At 41.9% G+C, this 6,089-nt stretch overlaps 1 protein-coding gene across 2 annotated transcripts in view; it reads right to left on the bottom strand.

Moving 5' to 3' along the window:
* Window positions 1-3,564: 3,564 nt before the first annotated feature.
* The window catches only part of LOC103130952 (ATP-binding cassette sub-family A member 2-like), a 41,158-nt gene continuing 38,633 nt past the window's right edge, over window positions 3,565-6,089 (bottom strand). For both annotated transcript variants that reach the window (XM_007542483.2, XM_016666303.1), the window contains exon 12: window positions 3,565-3,576. The gene's annotated coding sequence lies outside the window, so the exon portion shown is untranslated. The remainder of the gene's footprint in view (window positions 3,577-6,089) is intronic.

The following is a 6,089-nucleotide window of genomic DNA, read 5'->3' as shown; positions in this document are numbered from 1 at the left end:
CTAGGATCAGGTTCATTCTGTGGGCCTCGAGTAATGATGTATTTGATTTCCCAGGTGACGTGCCGAAGGAACAGCTGTGTCATTATGTGTTTTCTTTTCAGAGTCTGGTGCGTACTGGTAGGAGAGAGCATCTGGTTTAATTTCTTGAAGCTTGGACAGTAGAAATGAAGTTGAAACAAGAGAAAAACAGGGAGCAGTGGGATTGGCGAGAATTCAAGCATTTGGTAGATTGCCAATAAGAAAGATTTTTTTTATGATCAGTCCAAACCAGCACTGGATGTTGTGCACCCTCCAACCAATGACCTCATTCCTCCAAAGCAGGTCCTCTCAATTCCAGTCCTCAGGTCACCCTGCTCTGCATGTTTTAGATGTGCTTCTGTTCCAGAACAGCAGATCCAAATGATTGCATAACCTCTTCTGCAGCATAACCTCTTCCTGGGTCGATGCTCACCTATCTGTCCCTGAAGACGTAGCCAAGAAAGATAGGGTTCATTGAACTCACATTTCTTGACCTTCAGGTAGAGACGGTTCTCCAACAGACACAAGACAAGATGGACATGTTTCTGGTGATTGGTGGGGTTCTTGGAAAAAATTAGAATGTGTTAAGGAAGAAATTCTAAAATAGGTTAACTTTGGAAAAAGTTTGGCTCTCTCTCTTCCTCTGGATCCCAGGTCCTCTCGGCGGGCCACGTGTAGCCACAAGGAAAACAACAATGTGTGTTGACGTCACAGAATTGCAGAGTTTAATCCAATATAATACAATGCATAAACTTACAAGTAAGACAATGCACAAACTTATACCAGAAACTGCAGAACAACGGAGACATACATTCATTTACCTCACAGACTTGGAAAAGAAGGAAAGAAAGCAAAGACGTGCAAAGACATCTTTGGAGAATTGCAAGAGCAAATCTGATCTGTTACTTCTGTGTAGAATGTTTTATACTGAAGGAGTATTCTTATCTTTAATTTATTCAAATAAGGCGTATCTTTGCTCATCCAACCAGGAGCTATCTCTGACCATCTCTCAAGCCAGAAACCCCGGCCGTGTTTACGGCCTTTCACAGATGAGTGTGAAAAGCTACAACTTCCACTGTATTGTTTTCCCACAGACAAAAGGCAGTTCAAATGATCCTAGCAAACCATCTACAGGTAACATAAAGGTCAAAAAGTCAGAATACATTACTAAATTCAAAACCACAATTAGGCCATTTGAATCAGGACATGTTAAGTTTTAAAACTAGCTTATTTTAAATTTATTTTCTCAACAAATGTCACTGAGATACACAAAACCAAACTGGTTAAGAAATGTTAAATGACTTTGGACTTGTATAGTGCTTTACCAAGTTCAGAGGACCCCAAAGTTATTCACACTACAGTAGTTCACCCATTCTCACACACACACACACACACACACACACACACACACACACACATGCTGATGGTAGCAAGCTACTGAATAGTAGCCACACAAGAAGATTTATATCACAAAGGGTCGATGAGGGGCCAGAGACAGAGCTTTGGACTTACTGAAAACCTGTTATAGACCGAGGTATTAATTGGGAATATTGGAGAGGTCAAGAGGTGCTTGATTCTCAGGATCAGGGAGGGGTGGGCTTGGAGGAACGGCAGACACCAGCCAAAGATAGTGACAGTGCATGGATCAGGATTCAGTGTGTGAAAGGGACCAATCTTGGTGTGGATTGTGTTTCATTTTTCAGTCATAGCCAAGGACTGTGGATGAGTTGGCAGTGGGAAAGACGAAAAAAAAAAAAACTAACTCATGGTGGTTACAGGAAATTATTAATTCAAGTCGGACTGTCTGATCAGTAGCCAGAGGAACTGAACTGCCATCTAGGGCAGAAACCCAAAGTGGGGAAGGGAGTGGCACAGTTTTGATATTGCACTGTTTAATTATGGAATGATCAATCAATGTTTGTTCACAGCCAGAGTCAATGAGAGCACTCAGATTTATGGAATCATTATTGAAAAAGAGAGTGGCAGGTAGTCGGAAGTGGGGATGAGTGTGATGATTGAGTCGTACCGTCAGGTTCCCCATAAGTGACAGACCTTCTCTTTTGGTCAAACAAGACAGGTGGCAATGAAATGACCTGAAACACCACAGTGGAGGCATAATGAGGATAATGACTCATGATGTTGCTGCTGTTCCTCCAGGCAAAAACGGGTCCAACCAATCTGCATGGGTTCCGGGTCAGAATAAGTTGTCTTGGGTGATAAGGGAATGTGAGAGGAAGTTGGAATGAGAACTGGAGGGTTAGTGGCTTGTTTGGTCCTCTCTCTGCCTCTCTGCCTTATGTGGTTGTCTAAAGAGGTTTGTTCAACAGAGTTAATTAATCCTTTAAAGCTTGGAAAAAGGCAATCTTTAATGTGCTTGGATTCCATCCAGAAGCGGCAGCCAATGTTCTAAACCAACTATGTATGAATGACTGCTCTACAGATCACTTTTTAAAGACAAAAAACACCGCCATAAAATAATGTCTATCACTGCAGTGGACGTCCCACCCCATGAGAGTCCCCTGCACCGTGGGGATCGTCCCTTTTTTTAATTTCTGAAAGGTGGCAACCCTAGTAGCGACAGAAACATAAACAATGGGGAGGAGACGCGCATTTTGTTGCTGGAAAAACAGGAACTTTTTTGAGTTTCTGTTTCCAAGTCAGATTATTATCTGTCAACTCTCTGTTATTCCTATATCAATTTGATACAGTAGGGGCTTCCGCACTTCCAATATCTGTGCTCTCTGTCACTTTTTTCAGCCATTAAAACGGTTTAATCGTTGTTAACACGTCGTGACCTGTTTTTCCGAGCCGCCTCTAAACGCAACATGAGCGCTACGACGCTTGCGTTGGGTTTACACCTGTGCGGCAGTGAAGGAGACCTGCTGCTGCTGTGCAGAGCTACGCAGGTGTGTTAGAATCATGGCAACAAACCAGAAAAACACAAAGAATTCTGCACAGTTTCCCCCCAAACTAACAGACTGACTTGAGTAAAGCTGCTGGATGCAGGTAATGTTAGCTAAAAGATGACTACCAATACATCACCTTAAGCTTGTTGACTAGTAGCCTGTAGGCTACTGATGTTGTTGTTTATGTTCCAAAGTGTGTAGTACTTGTTACATTGAGTAACTTTTTTGGGAAAAAAGGTGCTTATATGAGTAGTTTTACTGCACTGTACCTTTTTCTTTTACTTGAGTAGTATTATTATTGCTATGTATTCATGTTGCCCCCTTTCCCCCCGAAAATAAGCCGATGCCCCCCTGTTACACTCATTTGGAGCCGGGGCTGGCTGACAGCGCAACCCAGAGTGNTCCCCTTACGGCAATCGTAGAATGTTTAAAGTTCTAACATTGTCACTTGCGATTTCGTAACTGATCATCCTGTAGTGTGTCGTGTTACGAATGATCGGGTCCAGTCGTAGAACCTCGTGGCCGCTCCGATCTAAATCAGGGGTTTTGCCTGAAAGAGAGCGAGAACGCAGCCTGTTGAATGTAGCCAATCAGAAAGCGCGGATTCCCTCCGTGCTTTCTGAGGGGAAAGCACGGAGGGAATCCCAAACAGCTGACCCAGCCCGGCGGCAAGGGCGGGCACTGGGTGACATTGCCCGCACACGGAGTCAGTCGTGGCCCCCCTGGACTGGAAGCTGTTGGTTGTTTATAACTTTGATTGGCCAACTCTCTGTTATTCCTATATCAATTTGATACAGTAGGGGCTTCCGCACTTCCAATATCTGTGCCCTCTGTCACTTTTTTCAGCCATTAAAACGGTTTAATCGTTGTTAACACGTCGTGACTTGTTTTTCCGAGCCGCTTCTAAACGCAACATGAGCGCTACGACGCTTGCGTTGGGTTTCCACCTGTGCGGCAGTGAAGGAGACCTGCTGCTGCTGTGCAGAGCTACACAGGTGTGTTAGAATCATGGCAGCAAACCAGAAAAACACAAAGAATTCTGCACAGTTTCCCCCCAAACTAGCAGACTGACTTGAGTAAAGCTGCTGGATGCAGGTAATGTTAGCTAAAAGATGACTAGCAATACATCACCTTAAGCTTGTTGACTAGTAGCCTGTAGGCTACTGATGTTGTTGTTTTATGTTCCAAAGTGTGTAGTACTTGTTACATTGAGTAACTTTTTTGGGAAAAAAGGTGCTTATATGAGTAGTTTTACTGCACTGTACCTTTTTCTTTTACTTGAGTAGTATTATTATTGCTATGTATTCATTTTGCCCCCTTTCCACCCGAAAATAAGCCGATGCCCCCCTGTTAAACTCATTTGGAGCCGGGACTGGCTGACAGCGCAACCCAGAGTGCAGCGGACATTGGAGATATATGGAAACATTAATGTTTACTCAACATTTCGTGCAAAGAATATCCACAGAAATGACCAGAAGAGGTGTTGGAGCAAGATTGCTACCACAGTATACCCGGTAACTGTTCAGCTGTACATCATTAACGTGACATAAATAGGTTATAATGATATTCATTCAGTCAAGATTTTACGCTGATTCTAGTCACATGCATTGCAGGTAGATTGTAGTAAAACATTGATTAATGCCTGGTTTTAAAATTAGTTAACTGGACTTGTAGCATCTTCACAGGTCTGACTAATAAATCAATCAAACAGCTGCAGCTGATCCAGAAGCTGCTGCTCATGTTCTCACTAAAACCAGGAAGATAGAGCACATAGCACCAGTGTTAAGGTCCCTACACTGGCTCCTTGTAGGTCAGAGAATAGACTTTAAAATACTGTTGTTAGTTTATAAATCACTGAACGGTTTAGCACCACAATACCTTAAAGATCTGTTATTGCTGTACCAACCGTCTAGATCCCTCAGATCTTCTGGTTCTGGTCTGCTCTGCATCCCCAGAACCAGAACCAAAGGAGGAGAAGCAGCATTCAGTTTCTATGCACCACAAAACAAACTTCCAGAAAATTGTAAAACAGCTGAAACACTGAGTTCCTTTACATCTCAACTTAAAACCCACCTGTTTAGAGTTGCTTATGGCTAAATTAGGGTTAGAGTGCGGGTTTTGAAGTCTTTGATGTTTTTAATGTTTTTATCTTTACTTTTTATCTATTTATTAATCTCTAATCTCTTTTTTGTGGTTTAGAGTCCTTTTTAAATGGAGTTTTGACTAAAAATCTGGATCTTTTTTCAAATTCCAATCTTTTTTTTTCAAAATCTCTTTCTCTTTCTTACTGTTTATTCAATGTCACATGCTGTAAAGCACTTTGAAATACCTTGCTACTGAAATGTGCTATATAAATAACATTTGATTGATTGTAGCCATTATTTTGTGCCCATTGTTGGACATCAAACGGTATGATTGAACCCGTTATAAGTAGGATTTCTGTCGGCTAATGTGTGGTCTCTCAGGTTTTGAAAATGGGCCGACAATCAGCCGAGAGTTCTAAGATCGTGTAGTGTGCGCTTTGTTAATGTTACGCTAAAGAAATGAGGAAGGAAGGGTCAGTGGAGAGCACCGGAGTTGAGCCTTTTTTTTCATCCAGTGTCATCAATAGAAAGAGAAAGGCAGGAAGAAACAATAAATCCGATGAATTAAAACGAAGTCGATGACTTTCATTTGTTGTGCAATTAATTGATTTATTGTTTATCACGACAGGCCTATCTGTGACAATATCATTCTGTCCTGCAGGGCCTGAAGGAGCAACACTGTCATTGTGGAGGCCCCTCTATGCTACACACAGTCATGTCAATAACGCGTTACTATGTAATGAGTTATTGACATTGAACCACTTTTTTCAGTAACGAGTAATCTAACGTGTTGCTATTTCAAATCCAGTAGTCAGACTACAGTTACTTATCGAAATCACTTTGCATTACTATCTTCTTTTGGAATTTAATTTTATTTCCTCTACGCGTCTTTTATTCCCTCTATCGCCGTTTTTACGCAACAGTATCAGCAGCGACAGAAATGTGAACAATGGAGGGAGATGAGCATTTTGTTGGTGGAAAAACATGAACTTTTTTGAGTTTCTGTTTCCAAGTCCGATTATTATAAGCAGCTTTCCACTTGGTTTTTCTAAAATCACTTGCAGATTGAATGAGTCACGGG

This window comes from Poecilia formosa, unplaced genomic scaffold, assembly GCF_000485575.1.
Source record: "Poecilia formosa unplaced genomic scaffold, Poecilia_formosa-5.1.2 Scaffold699, whole genome shotgun sequence".
In the NCBI taxonomy this organism is placed as follows: domain Eukaryota; kingdom Metazoa; phylum Chordata; class Actinopteri; order Cyprinodontiformes; family Poeciliidae; genus Poecilia; species Poecilia formosa.
This window is presented reverse-complemented; position numbering and strand designations above follow the sequence as displayed.